General features: G+C 50.1%; 1 non-coding gene and 1 pseudogene across 1 annotated transcript; one reads left to right on the top strand and one right to left on the bottom strand.

Moving 5' to 3' along the window:
* The first annotated feature begins 1,311 nt into the window (after positions 1–1,311).
* LOC101418358 (SH2B adapter protein 1 pseudogene) lies at positions 1,312–4,162 on the top strand (annotated as a pseudogene).
* A 4,174-nt stretch (positions 4,163–8,336) lies between these two features.
* Positions 8,337–8,409, bottom strand: TRNAK-CUU (transfer RNA lysine (anticodon CUU)). Its single transcript has one exon. It is a non-coding gene; the product is annotated as a tRNA-Lys (tRNA).
* Positions 8,410–14,867: the final 6,458 nt, after the last annotated feature.

Raw genomic sequence — 14,867 nt, 5'->3', positions numbered from 1 at the left:
GCCCCCGACAAGGGCCTGGCCTCCCTTGTCCCCAGTTCGTCGCCTGCTTCTCCGGGTGACCCCCTCGTCGCCGGCTTCACCAGGCGACCCCGTCAGCCAAACCGCGCAACCCCTGTGAGACCGACCCCTCGTCTGCTGCCGGACCGACCCCTCGTCCCAAGTGGGACTGACCCCTCGTCCAAGGCTGGACCAACCCCTCGTCCGCAGCCAGACCCCACCTCGACCGACCGAGCCAGCCGCCGCAGTTGGAGCCCAACGTGGGGCAAGGCAACCCCACCATAGTCTCACTCCATAACCTGGCGGCCCCCCCCTCTCTTCTCACAGTGGGGCTTCTCTCATGCAACATTGCTGCTACCTGAGCCTTGGCTACCTCATATGATCCACGGCGGTCTGGGAGAATCGCTGGATGGCTTTCTCCTTCCATGTCGGGGGCTTATACCGACCTGCTATGATTAAGAGGAGCCTTGGATTTCTCGGGAGCGCATGTTTGCGTGTCTGAAGTAACCCTACCACAGCCCTATGCCCTCCTCTCTTCTCACCCCTATCTTTTCGCTCTGCATTGCTGCTCCTGAACCTTGGTGACCTCATATGATCCATGGCGGTCTGGGAGAATCGCTGGATGGCTTTCTCCTTCCATGTCAGGGGCTTATACCGACCCACTATGATCAAGAGGCGCCAATAAAACTCTCAGGAGCGCGTGCCTGAGCACCTCCACCCCTGCCTTCACCTCTGCCTCCTCCCCTCCGCGCTTGCTCCCCTTTGCCTTGCTCCACTGCTCGTCGTTCCGCCTTCCCCTCGTCGGGGCCTTCCTTTGGCCCGCGACCACCGTCGGAGTCCCATCGGCTCCGACCCCTCGTCTCACCGTGCACCTCGGCTCCCATCGCCGTGCTCTCAAGGTAAGGGCCCCTTTTCTTATCATCTCCAAAAGGCCATTAGCAATGGGTAACATCCTTTCTGCTAAGCAAGCCCCGCAAGTTCGGGCCCTCACCGGTCTCCTAGACACTCACTGGTGTAAGATCTCTTTGAAACAGCTCCAAGTATAATGGGACCTTCTTCTCCCCTTTAATCCGTGGCTTACCACGTGTCAGCTCTGGGACCCGGATACCTATACTCGCCTTATAGATAGGGTCACTTCTGCTGTGGAGCAGGAAGGTAAAAGATTCCCTCCTGGCTTATTACCGGCGCTTTTTACCATCTGCTCCTGCCTTCAAGGCGCCCCTACCATCAACTCCCCCTGGCCGCGCCACCGCCACCGCCACCGCCGTGATTGTCAGGACGGTGACTTTAACCGGGACCCTGACCAGGATCCTGATGCCAGCTCCGACTCCAACTCTGAGTCGCTTGTCGAGCGCCTTAATAACGAGCTCGAAAATTGTCCCCCTAAACAGTGTAATCTTGCAGTGCCGAGCGCCGGTGAAGATGGCAAACTTCCGCCTTCTTCCTCGCTCGAAAAGGGGAAGCACTCCCAAGATGGCGGGCTTCCGCCTTCTTCGCCATCTGAAAAGGGGAGGCACTCTCAAGATGGCGGACTTCCGCCTTCTTCCTCGCTTGAAAAGGGGAGGTCCCTTTACCCCTCCCTCCCCCCGATGACTTCCTGCCTGGGTGGGCCGGAAGCCCCCCCCGCCGTTTTACCCCTCTGCGCAGGGCAGCCCGCGGCCATCTTGTAGCCCACAGCCATTTTGTGGCCCGCCTCCAATTTGTAGTACCGCTGGGGACGGCCCGCAGCCATTTTGTAACACCGCATGGGCTATGGCTCCTCTCGCGCCCTCCGCGCCAGCGACCCCCCCCCGGCTCCGCCTCCCCCGGGCAGCCCCCTCCATCTGATCCGTGGCAAGCTGCTGCACGCACAGCCCCCTCTAGCCTATTTTTGGACCCGTATTCCTCCCCTGCCAAGTGCGAGTTCTGTGAGTCCCATGCCCGGGCTGCTGCCCTGGACTTTGCCCGCCGTTTCCGCCTCTACCTGGCCTCCCACCCCCAATATGCGGGCCCGGGGGCTGAGGCTGCCTTCTCCCGCCATTTTGCTGAGCTCTTCCTGCAGCACTTTGAAGCTGAGGTGGCCCGGGCCTCTGGCTCCCTCTCACCACCCGTCTTGGCTCCCCTGAGTCCTGGAGCGGAGATCCCACCACATGACCTGTCCCTTGAGAGCTGCAGGGTGGGTGGGCCCCTGGCTGTGCTGGGCCCTTCTCAGTCATCTGAGGACCTGGCCAGCCCCCTCCCTTCCTCAGTCTCTTCCTCTTCTATGACCTCCTCGAAGCCAAAGCTAAAGAAACGCTTCTCCCTCTGCTCAGTGGGTCGCTCCATCCACGGTTCAGTCCATGGAATCCTGCAGTGGCGGGGGACCGTTGACCCACCCTCTCCAGCTGGGCCCCTGGAGACCTCCTCAGGCCCCCCAGTCTTAGGAGGAAACAGCAACTCCAACTCCTCTGGTGGGGCTGGGACCATTGGTAGGGGACTTGTTGGTGATGAGACGTCCCCTGGGGAAAGATGGACTCACCGTTTTGAGAGGCTGAGACTAAGTCAGGGAGGGGGGGCCTTGAAAGGTGGAACAGGGATGGTGCAGAGGGAAGAGCTGCTGAGTTTCATGGGGGCTGAAGAGGCAGCCCCTGACCCAGCTGGAGTGAGCTGGAGAGGAGGGGCAACCGGGCCTACCTCAGGGGGAGGAGAGCAACCTCAGTGGCAGAAGTTCCGCTTACTGCTTCAGAGTGAAGGAAAAGGAGGAGGAGGAGGAAGTCGCCTGGAGTTCTTTGTACCACCCAAGGCTTCTCGGCCCCGACTCAGCATTCCCTGCTCCACTATAACAGACGTCTGAACGACCACAGCCCTGGAGATGCCTGACCGGGAGAACACATTTGTGGTTAAGGTGGAAGGCCCCTCAGAGTATATCCTGGAGACAGCCGATGCACTACATGTGAAGGCCTGGGTGTCTGATATCCAAAAATGCCTGAGCCCAGGACCTTGCCCTGCCACCAGCCCCCGCTCCATGACCCTCCCTCTGGCCCCTGGGACCTCATTCCTTGCAAGGGAGAACACAGACAGCCTGGAGCTGCCCTGCCTGAATCACTCAAAGAGTCTGCCCAGCCAGGATCTGCTGCCGGGACCCAGTGAGAGCAATAACCGCCTGACACAGGGGCCATATGGAAGCCTCTCAGACCGTCCGTCCGCATCCATCTCCCCCAGTTCTGCCTCCATTGCTGCCTCCCATTTTGACTCAATGGAACTGCTTCCCCCAGAATTACCCCCTCGCATCCCCATTGAAGACGGACCTCCAGCAGAGACAGTTCATCCCCTCTCAGCTCCCTACCCTCCCCTGGACACTCCAGAAACGGCCACAGGGTCATTTCTATTCCAGGAAGAGTCAGAAAAAGGTGAGGGGGACCAGCCCCTCTCAGGATATCCTTGGTTCCATGGGATGCTCTCTCGACTCAAGGCTGCCCAGTTAGTGCTGGCAGGAGGTACTGGCTCCCACGGCGTTTTCCTGGTACGTCAGAGTGAGACGAGGCAGGGCAAATATGTCCTCACTTTCAACTTCCAGGGCAAGGCCAAGCACCTGCGTTTGTCACTGAATGAGGAGGGCCAGTGCCGAGTCCAGCACCTGTGGTTCCAGTCCATTTTCGATATGCTCAAGCATTTCCGGGTGCACGCCATCCCTCTGGAGTCTGGAGGCTCCAGTGATGTTGTCCTTGTCAACTATGTCGTGTCCTCCCAGTGGCAGCAGGGTGAGCAGAGCAGGTCTGCAGGGGAGGAGGTGCCCGTACACCCAGGAAGTGAGGCCGAGAGCAGGCCGAGAGCCCTGCAGAGGTGTGCGAGGGAGATGCGTCAAACCCGCCACCTCTGCAGCGGATGTCCCGCAGGGAACGGCGCCAAATGCGAGTGATCCAGCACCAACTGAGCCAGCTCACCCTCCACCCCGAGAGACAACCATCCAACCCTGAAGTCCGTTCGCTGCTCGCACTCTACCGTCAGTGCAGACGCCGCAACCCTCGCCATGCTGCTGAGCCAATTAACATAGTCTCTCTCCTTCTCCTTATGCTCTCCCTCGCCACCTCTGGCCAAGCTAACCCCTCTCACCAGCCCTTCCATTGGACACTCGCTCTCTGGCAACAAGAAAGAGTTCTCGCCTATAATATCACCTCAGGTGCCCCGTCCTTCACTGCACGTGTGTGTACTCTCGCTAATCAGCAGAGCTGCTGGGGGTCTAAGCAACAATATGGCCCCCACAACCATCTTATATCAGGCTTTTACAGCTGCCCTTCCTCTGCTCGAGGCTGCCACGAACCTGCACATTATTATTGCCCCTCCTGGGGCTGTGTAACCATGGCATACGGCTGGAGAGGCGCTCCAAACCTGGACCCCTATCTCTCCTTCTGCATTGCAAATACTTCCCAGTGGAACATAATCATCCTCACTGTTAAAGACCCTACTAACACTGCCTGGCTGCAGGGCCGTACGTATGGCATCCGGCTTTACATGTCGAGCTATGATTATGGCGCCTTCTTCATAATAAAAAAGAAATTGCCTACTCCCACCTCTTCAGTTGCAGTTGGTCCCAACGCAATCATCAACCCTCCCTCTCCTCCTTCTGCTGCGCCGAGGCCAATCATCAATCCTCCTTCTCCTCCTCCACCATCTACCATTCCCTCCTACATAACCTCCAGCAGTCAATCCTCTAATCCCGTCCGTACCCCTCCTACCCCTCTACTCCCACTACAGATCCATAACCCGCTTCTGTCTCTAGTCCAAGCTACCTTTCATACACTTAACTCATTCAATTCTAACCTTACCGTTAGCTGTTGGCTATGCCTCTCCCCCTCACTTCCTCTCTACGAGGCCATAGCCACCAATGCCTCTTACCAATCTTCTGATAGCAGCAATCCCGCCTCTTGTAATTGGAACCAAACTAAGGTAGGACTGACAATCCAATCTGTCTCTCAAAGCGGGCTTTGCGTCACCAGAATCAGAGGCGCTGTTCACCCCTCCATGAAGACTCTTTGCAACCTTACAGTCACCCCTAACGTAACCTCAAAATTTCTTTTACCCCCCAATAATACAAAATGGCTGTGTTCCTCCACAGGTCACACCCCATGTCTTAATGTCGGCACCCTCAACTCCACCAACGAAACCTGCGTGCTCGCAATCATACTCCCCCGGGTTTTCTATCATACAAATAACCAATTCTTTGATTCCTGGCAGCACTATCTTCTTCCAGTCCATGTGCAGAAAAGAGAAATCATTACCGCCATTACTATCGCCTCTCTTCTAGGTCTTGCAGGAGCTGGCACCGGAATTGCAGCCTTAACCACTCACAGCACCGCTTTCTCATCTCTCAGGGCAGCCGTCGATGAGGATGTCGCCTGCCTCGAAACATCCATCCGTCACCTAGAAAAATCGCTTAACTCCCTATCCGAAGTGGTTCTTCAAAATCGTAGGGGGTTAGACCTCCTCCTCCTCAAAGAGGGAGGCCTCTGTGCCGCTCTCGGCAAGGAGTGCTGTTTCTATGCTAACTACTCTGGTCTCATTCAGGACAATCTGGCCCAAGTCAGGGCCGGCCTGGAAAAACGAAAAAGGGAGAGAGAATCCCAAGGAGGCTTCTCCTGGGGATTCAATGGCATCCTCCCCTACATCCTCCCTTTCGTAGGCCCCCTAATTATTGTCCTCTTCGCACTGGCAGTCGGACCATGGGCTATTAGAAGGATCATCCAACTTGCCAAGGATCAGGCTAATGCAATTTTTAGCACATACGTACAGGTCAGCTATCAGCGACTCGCCACTGCCGAGGACACCCCCCCACTTCATCTTCTCGGCCTCCTCCTGCCCGACCTCTTCCTGCTCACTCTTCCCGCGGGTGCCCCAAGTCTTCTGTAACCGCAGCCCCCCATGCCGCCATCGCTCTCAAGCAGCTCCAGCCCCGCTAAACGGCCCGCAACCTGTGACGGTTTGCTCGGTCGGTAGAGGTGGGGTCTGGCTGCGGACGAGGGGTCGGTCCAGCTTGGGACGAGGGGTCAGTCCAGCTTGGGACGAGGAGTCGGTCCCGCTTGGGACGAGGGGTCGGTCCGGCAGCAGACGAGGGGTCGGTCTCACAGGGGTTGCGCGGTTGGGCTGACGGGGTCGCCCGGCGAAGCCGGCGACGAAGGGGTCACCCGGAGAAGCAGGCGACGAACTGGGGACAAGGGAGGCCAGGCCCTTGTCGGGGGCTCTCAGGACTGGAGGGCGCACGGCAGAAGAACTACCGCGGAGACAAGGTAAACACGCAAGTCCAACTTTATTGAGGGAGAGGCAACAGTTTTATAGGGGCTGGGGAAGGCTGATTGGTCGAAGCCATGCCCTGTTCTGATTGGTTGCTGGAGAAAGGTCAGTGGGAGGTACTGGACAGGGGAGGGGTGGTGATTAGGGATTGGCTGTTGCTGTTGCTGGGGGAAGTGGCAGGGTTTAGTGATTGCTGTTGCTGTTGCTGGGGTAGAGGGCAGACTTGAGTTTCCCACCTTGTGCCTGGCTGTTGCTGCTGTGGGGGGCAGGAAAAGGGCAGACTGGAATTTTCCGCCCTGCACCTGCGCAGGGAGAAAGAAGAAGAAGGGTGTTGCCTCATAAGGCATCGTGTGGCGCTATCCGGGAGGAGGGGCGGCCGCGGAAGCATGGCTGCCGAGAAGGGGAGATCCGAGGGTACTCTGCGCCCATGCCGAGCTCCCTTCAGGGGTGGCGGTGAGTCCGACCAGCCACCCTATTATGGGGGCAGCGGCTAGGAATTGGGCCTACCGTGGCCGCTCCCCCGCCAGGCCAGCAAACCACACTTCAGCCCAAGGGGTGACCGCAGCAACCTGCTTTCCCCGGCCCGCGGCCTGCCTTCTAGCATCTAATAACGTTTCTGCTTTTGCCTCCCCATACTTCTGCAGAGCTTCCTCCTGTCTCGACCTCACTCCTCTTCTCAGCCATCCAAAGCGTCCTTTCTCGTCCCCCGCCCCCCTCCTTTTTTTTTGCTTGAACCCCCATTGCGTTGCAGATTGGGCCACCCCATATCGGCCCACCCCGTTAACATCGGCCTCTCTCGCGCCCGTGGAGACTTTGGCCTTCTTGTTGTCCTCGCCTACGTCTCCACCACTCCCGACGCTGCTGCCACCACCGCCGCTGGTGCCCTGACACGACTTGTCCTCACAGCTGCGATCCTCCAGACCATCACACAGTCCAAGAAGAGATCAAACTACCTGTAACGCGCTGTCATCCTGGACTTTTAACAGCAGATGGACCTTATAGCTGCCGAGATCAACGAGAATTGGACATTGGCCACCCTTGCTTGCAACGGCAAGATACCGCCCCCCAAATTGTACATTTATATCCCCGTCATACTCACCTCCCTCTACAGCCCCGCTTCCCTCATTGCTTACTGCTCTTGGGCCTCGGCTACTTGTTGCTGCTGCCATCCTGGCCCTTATTTGAAAAGAAGGGGGAAATGCGGTCACCCCTCGGGCTGAAGTGTGGTTTGCTGGCCTGGCAGGGGAGCAGCCGCGGTAGGCCTAATTCCCTCATAATAGGGTGGCTGGTCGGACTCACCGCCACCCCTGAAGGGAGCTCGGCATGGGCACAGAGTGCCCTCGGGTCTCCCCTTCTCGGCAGCCATGCTTCCACGGCCGCCCCGCCTCCCGGATAGCGCCACACGATGCCTTATGAGGTAACACCCTTCTTCTTCTTTCTCCCTGCGCAGGCGCAGGGCGGAAAATTCCAGTCTGCCTTTTCCCCCGCCCCCAGCAGCAACAGCCAGGCACAAGGTGGGAAACTCAAGTCTGCCCTCCACCCCAGCAACAGCAGCCACCAATCCCTAAACCCTGCCACTTCCCCCAGCAACAGCAGCCACCAATCCCTAAACCCTGCCACTTCCCCCAGCAACAGCAACAGCCAATCCCTAATCACCACCCCTCCCCCGTCCAGTACCTCCCACTGACCTTTCTCTGGCAACCAATCAGAACAGGGCGTGGCTTCGACCAATCAGCCTTCCCCAGCCCCTATAAAACTGTTGCCTCTCCCTCAATAAAGTTGGACTTGCGTGTTTACCTTGTCTCCGCGGTAGTTCTTCTGCCATGCGCCCTCCAGTCCTGAGAGCCCCCGACAAGGGCCTGGCCTCCCTTGTCCCCAGTTTGTCGCCTGCTTCTCCGGGCGACCCCCTCGTCGCCGGCTTCGCCGGGCGACCCCGTCAGCCGAACCGCGCAGCCCCTGTGAGACCGACCCCTCGTCTGCTGCCGGACCGACCCCTCATCCCAAGTGGGACCGACCCCTCGTCCCAAGCTGGACCGACCCCTCATCCGCAGCCAGACCCCACCTCTACCGACCAAGCAAACCGTCGCAGCTGGTGCCCAACGTGGGGCTCGAACCCACGACCCTGAGATTAAGAGTCTCATGCTCTACCGACTGAGCTAGCCGGGCTTTATGGTTCTTGATTTTTTAATTTAGTCCTTGGATCCATTTTGAGTTCATTTTTATATAAGGTGTGAGATAGGGGTCTTCTTTCTTCCTTTGGGCTATGGATATCAAGTTTCCCCAGCACTATTTGTTGAATAGACTATTCTGCCCAGCTAGGGGGGTTTCACAGGCTTGTCAAAAATCACTTGCCCATAGATGTGTGAGGGGCTGTTTCTGAACCATCAGTACAGTTCCATTGTCTATATGTCAATACCATGCTGTTTTTATATCACTATAGCTAGGTAGTATGGCTTAAAGTCGGGAGGTAAGAGTCCTCCAACTTCGCTTTTCCTCTTTAAGATGTTTCTGGTTATTTTGGGCCCCTTAACCTTCCAAATAAATTTGATAATTGTGTTTTCCATTTGTTTGAAAAATGGGGTGGACTTTTTATTGGGATTGTGTTGAATCTGTATATCAATTTGGGTAGAATTGACATCTTAATGATATTTAGTCTTCCAATCTGTGAGCATGGAATGTTCTTCCAACTAGTTAGGTCTTTTAAAATTTCTTTTAACAATGCATTGTAGTTTTCTGAACACAAGTGTTTTATATCATTGATTACGTTTATTCCTAAACATTTGATTCTTTTAGTTGCTATTGTAAATGAATATTTTCCCGTACTTCCTCCTCAGATTGTACACTGATTTTTGCATATTGATCATTTATACTGACACTACTGAAATTGCTTATTAGCTCTAGCAGCTTTGTTGTAGATTTTTTGGGACTATTTAGATATAGGATCATATCATCTGTAAACAGTGGAAGTTTTACTTCTTTCTGATTTGGATGCATTTTATTTCTTTTTCTTGTCTGACTAGTCTAGCTAGAACCTCAAGCACTATATTGAACATGGTGACTGTGGGAATCCTTGTCTTATTTCTGATCTCAATGGGAAAGCTTTCAGTCTTTCACCATTGAGTACAAGATTAGCTGTGGGTTTTTTATATATGGCCTTTGTCATGTTGAGAAAGTTTCCTTCAATTCCTATCTTTTGTAGTATTTTTATCAAGAAAGGATGCTGTATTTTGTCAAATGCTTTTTCTGCATCTATTGATAAGAGCATGTGATTTTTCTTCTTTGATTTATTAATGTGGTGTTTTATGCTGATTGATTTTCTTGTGTTGAATCAACCTGGCATGCCTGGTATAAAACCCACTTGGTCATGATGAATAATTCTTTTAATGTGTTGTTGGATTCGATTAGCAGGTATTTTATTGAGGATATTTGCATCTGTATTCATTAGAGAAATAGTCTGTAATTTTCTTTTTTCATAATATCTTTATCTGGTTTTGTTATTAGGGTGATATTGGCTTCATAGAATGGGTTTGGTAGTGTTCCTTCTTGTTCAGTTTTTTCAAAGAACTTGAATAAGATTAGTATTAAATCTCCTTTGAATGCTTGGTAGAACTTACCTGTGAAATCATCTGGTTCTGGGCTTTTCATTTTGAGGAGTTGTTTAATGGCTGTTTTGATCTCTGTACTTGAGTTTGGTTTGTTGAGGTCTTCTATTTCTTCTCGGGGCAATGTAGGTTGTTTGTACATTCCTAGAAATTTTTACATTTCATCTACATTGTCTAGTTTTTTCATATACAGTTGTTCATCATATCTTCTTATGATCTCTTTTATTTCTGTGGGGTAATAATGTCCCCTTTTCATTTCTGATTTTAATTGCATCTTCCCTCTTTTTTTCTTCACCAACCTTCCTAATGTTTTCTCAATTCTGTTAATCTTCTCAAAGACCCAATTTTTGGTTTTGTTAATTCTATGGTTTTTTTTTTCTCTCTCTCAATTTCATTTATTTCCTTGTTATTTCCTTCCTTTTACTTGCTTTTGGATTAGTCTGCTGTTCTTTCTAGTTCTTCCAGCTGTGTAGTTAGGTCATTGATTTTAGCTCTTCTTTTTAAATGTAACTATTGATAGTTATAAATTTCCCTCTCAGCACTGCCTTTGCTGTATCCCATAGGTTTGTTTCCTTTTTCTTTTATTGTCTTTTTTTGTAAAATATACATAGATCACAAAAAATGTTACATTAAAAAATATGAGGTTCCCACATTTCCCATACCCCACCCCCCTAATCCTCCCATGTCAAAAACCTCTTTCATCATTGTGGCATATTCATTGCATTTGGTGAATATATTTTGGAGCACTGCTGCACTACATGGATTATAGTTTATATTGTAGTTTACACTCTCCCCCAGAGCACTCAGTGGGTTATGGCAGGATATATAATATCCAGCATCTGTCCCTGCAATATCATATATATTATATTCTTATTTTCATTAGTGTCAAGGTATTTATTGAATTCTCTTGAAATTTTTTCTTTGACCTACTGATTATTTAAGAGTGTGTTGTTTAATCTCCATATACATGGAGATTCTGCCATATATTCTGCCCCTTACTGATTCCCAACTTTATTTCATTAGGATCAGAGAAAGTTTTTTGTATAATTTCATTTTTATTGAATTTATTGAGACCTGCTTTGTGACCCAGCATATGGTCTATCCTGTAGAAAGATTCATGAGCACTTGAAAATAATGTATATCCTGCTGTCTTGGGGTAGAGTGTTCTGTAAATGTCTATTATGTTTTTTCCATTTATCATATTATTCAAGCTGTTTCTTTATTGATCCTCTGCCCAGATGTTCTACGCAATGCTGAGAGTGGTGTATTGAAGTCTCCAAATATTATTGTAGAGATATCTATTTCTCCCTTTTGTTTCGCCAGTGTTTATCTCATCTTGGAGCATTCTGGTTAGGTGCATATACATTTATGATTGTCATTTCTTCCTGGTGAATTGCTTCTTTAAAAAAAAAAAGTCCTTCCTTGTCTCAAATTAACAGTTTTGATTTTAAAGTCTGTGTCATCTGATAAAAGTACAGCTACTCCAGCTTTTTTTCTTTCCATTACTGCATGCTTGGAGTATCTTTTTCCAACCCTTCACTTTCAAACTATTGGTATCTTTGGGTCTAAGATGAGTCTCTTACAGACAGCATATACAAGGCTCATGTTTTCTTATCCATTCTGCCAGTCTGTGTCTTTTGATTGGGGAGTTTAATCCATTAACATCCAATGTTATTACTGTAAAGGTAGTTCTTCTTTCACCCATTTTGATCTTTGGGTTTTATCTGTCATATTTTATTTTCACCACTCTTTTGATACTTTTAGTTACTGTTACTGATACAGTCTTCATTTCGAGACTCTTCCAAGCTTCTTTTTCCTGTCCTTTCTTTTTCAGACTGTATCACTCCCTTTAGTATATCCTGCAAAGCCAGTCTCTGTTATAAACTCTGTTTCTGTTTATCTGTGAATATTCTAAACTTGTGCTTATTTTTGAAAGATATTCTTGCTATATATAAAATTCTTAGTTGGCAGTTTTTATCATACCACTGCCATCTTATTGGGGATACCTTATATGTTATTCATCGCTTTGCTCTTGCTGCTTTCAAATTCTATTTGTCTTTGGCATTTGACATTTCTGATTAGTAAGTTTCTTGCTGTTGGTCTGTTTGGATTTATTTGGATGTGAGTACATTGTACTTCTTGGACATGGTTATCTATGTCCTTCAGTAGGGTTGGGAAATTTTCTACCATTATTTCTTCAAATATTCCTTCTGCCTCTTTTCCCTTCTCTTTCTGGGACACCCATGATATGTATGTTTACATGTCTCTTGATGTCATTTAGTTCTCTGAGACCCTATTCCATTTTTTCCATTCTTTTCTTCATCTGTTCTTTTGTATGTTCACTTTTGGAGGGCATGTCTTCAAGCTCACTGATCCTTTCTTCTGCCTCTGCAAATATACTGTTATATGCCTCCAGTGTATTTTTAATTTCATTTATTGTGCCTTTCATTCCCATAAGATCTGCTGTTTTTCTGTGTATACTTTAATATTTTCTTTGTGCTCACCTATGTCATTTTTTTTTTAAAGATTTATTTATTTCTTCCCCCTTCCCACATTGTCTGTTCTCTGTGTCCATTTGCTGTGAGTTCTTCTATGTCTGCTTGTATTCTCATCAGGTGGCACTGGGGATCTGTGTCTCTTTTTGTTGCATCATCTTGCTGAGTCAGCTCTCCATGTGTGTGGCACCATTCCTGGGTGGGCTGCAGTTTCATGCGGGGTGGCTCTCCTTGCGCAGGGGGCACCCTTATGTGGGGGCATCCCTGCATGGGCCAGCACTCCTTGTGCACAGCAGCACTGCACATGGGCCAGCTCACCACACAAGCCAGGAGGCCCTGGGTATCAAACCCTTGGACCTCCTGTATGGTAGACAGATGCTCCATCTGTTGAGCCACATTCACTTCCCCCCAGTGTCATCTTAATATCATTAATCTCTTTAGCCATCTCATTGAATTCTTTTAACAAATCAATTTTATTGGTGCATTTTAATAAAGCATACAATTTATCCAAAGTATATAATCAATGGTATTTGGTATAGTTACATAGTTGTACATTCATCACTTCAACCATTATTAGAGCATTTTTATTATTTTAATAATAATAAAAAACTGAAACAAACAAGAAAATTCTTTATGTTTTAATCTACATTTCCCTTCTGAACTTAAGGATATTTGTTTGAACATCTATGATTAATTGTCTCAACTCCTTTATGTCATCTGAAGGCCTATCTTGTTCCTTTAATTGGGGCATACCTTCCTGTTTCTTGGTATGGATTGCAATTTTTTGTTGGTCTCTTGGCATCTGGCTTAGTAGATGCATTTATTCTGGGTGCAGTTTCTCTCTTTAGTTTGGGACTTTCTTGCCTTTTCTTCCTTGCTGGTTTGTAGTAAGAGCCGAGGATAGAGTTGTAAGCTGTGGAGGCTGAAGCTGCCCATGTTGCCCAGGAATTGATGATGCTTCTCCAACCTTCCTTCTCTGCCAGGGGTAGGAACAGAGTCGCAACTGTGTGTAATAATCCAAGTTGTGCAGGACAAGACTGTAACTGTCCAGAGAGATGGATGAAGCATCACAACATTTACTCCCTTACCTGGGGCGGGGATGAAGCTACAGGTGTGGGCAGCAAACTATGCCATGCAGGTCCAAAGTGACTGCAGTTGCCCAGGCAAGACTGACATAGCACCACCACCCCCTCCCTGCCAGGGGTGGGGATGGACCCTCTGGAGTTCCCAGCAGTCTCAACCATGTGGGTCAAATACACCTGCAGTTACCCTGAAAGGCTGAGGGATTACTGTCCCTTCCGTCCTTTAGTGGGTGGGAACGGAACCACCAAAACCCAAAAGTTCAGTCTGTGTAGCTGGAAGTTCCTGCCATTGCCCAGAGAGGAAACACCAGCCCCCTCCTATCCTATTGGGTGGTAGTGGTGAGTCCACGGGTGCCCAACAGTTCCCTTTAGGCTGAAATTACCTGCTGTTGCCCATAGAGGCTGTGGAGACAGCAAACCCTTCCTAATCTATTAGGGATGGGGGTGGATCCACAGGTACCCTATAGTCCAGTCTGTGCCTGCCATTGCCCAGAGAAAATAACAGATCATGGATCCCAGTTAGAGAGGAAGGGGCTGAAAAGTGATAAAGCAGACTGATTTACTATTATAGATTATAGATTATAAATGCTCGGGTTTTACTTGCATGGCCATCATGGCAGAGGAAAAACAGCGAGAGCAGGGCGCAGAGGGCAGGAACAAGTACATGGACCAGCACTGGAACTGGCACCAGGACATAGTGAAGGAAAGAGTGGGGGTCCAAAGGCAAAAGAGAGTTCAGATCTTGTGCCTTTTTTTTTTTTTTCCCTAAGATTTATTTTTTAAATTTATTTTTCTCCCTTCTCCCTCCTCCTTCCCCTCTCCCCCCCCACCCCCCGCCCGTTGTCTACTCTCTGTGTCCATTAGCTGTGTGTTCTGTGTCCGCTTGCATTCTTGTCAGCAGCACTGGGAAACTGTGTCTCTTTTTGTTGTGTCATCTTGCTGCGTTAGCTCTCCGTGTGTGTGGTGCCACTCCTGGGCAAGCTGTGCTTTTTTTGCACAGGCTGGTTTTCCTTATGGAGCACATTCCTTGCGCGTGGGGCTCCCCTACACGGGGGATACCCTGCGTGACATGGCACTCCTTGTGTGCATCAGCACTGCGCATGGGCCAGCTTACCACATGGGTCAGGAGGCCATGAGTTTGAACCCTGGACCGCGCATGTGGTAGGCAGACGCTCTATCAATTGAGCCAAATCTGCTTCCCTGTGCCTGCTTTTTGAACCATTAATTATTCTGCCCCTTTGCTAATGGCAGGGGAGGAGTTCTAGCTGTTTGCTGTTCTGACTGATTACCCCACCCATCAATCCCCCAGGAGGGCCCAATTTTAAAGTCCTTGGTGAATATCCAGGGCTTTTCCTGGTTTCTGGAGGAAATTTTGTTCTGAATAGCTGAATCTTGTGCGCAGGTCTTCCAACAGTCATCTTGGGGTTTTTGATGCCCACATGGAC

The sequence above is a fragment of the Dasypus novemcinctus genome, chromosome 7 (assembly GCF_030445035.2).
Source record: "Dasypus novemcinctus isolate mDasNov1 chromosome 7, mDasNov1.1.hap2, whole genome shotgun sequence".
In the NCBI taxonomy this organism is placed as follows: domain Eukaryota; kingdom Metazoa; phylum Chordata; class Mammalia; order Cingulata; family Dasypodidae; genus Dasypus; species Dasypus novemcinctus.
Note: the sequence above shows the minus strand (reverse complement) of the source record. Positions and strands in the feature narration are given on the sequence as shown.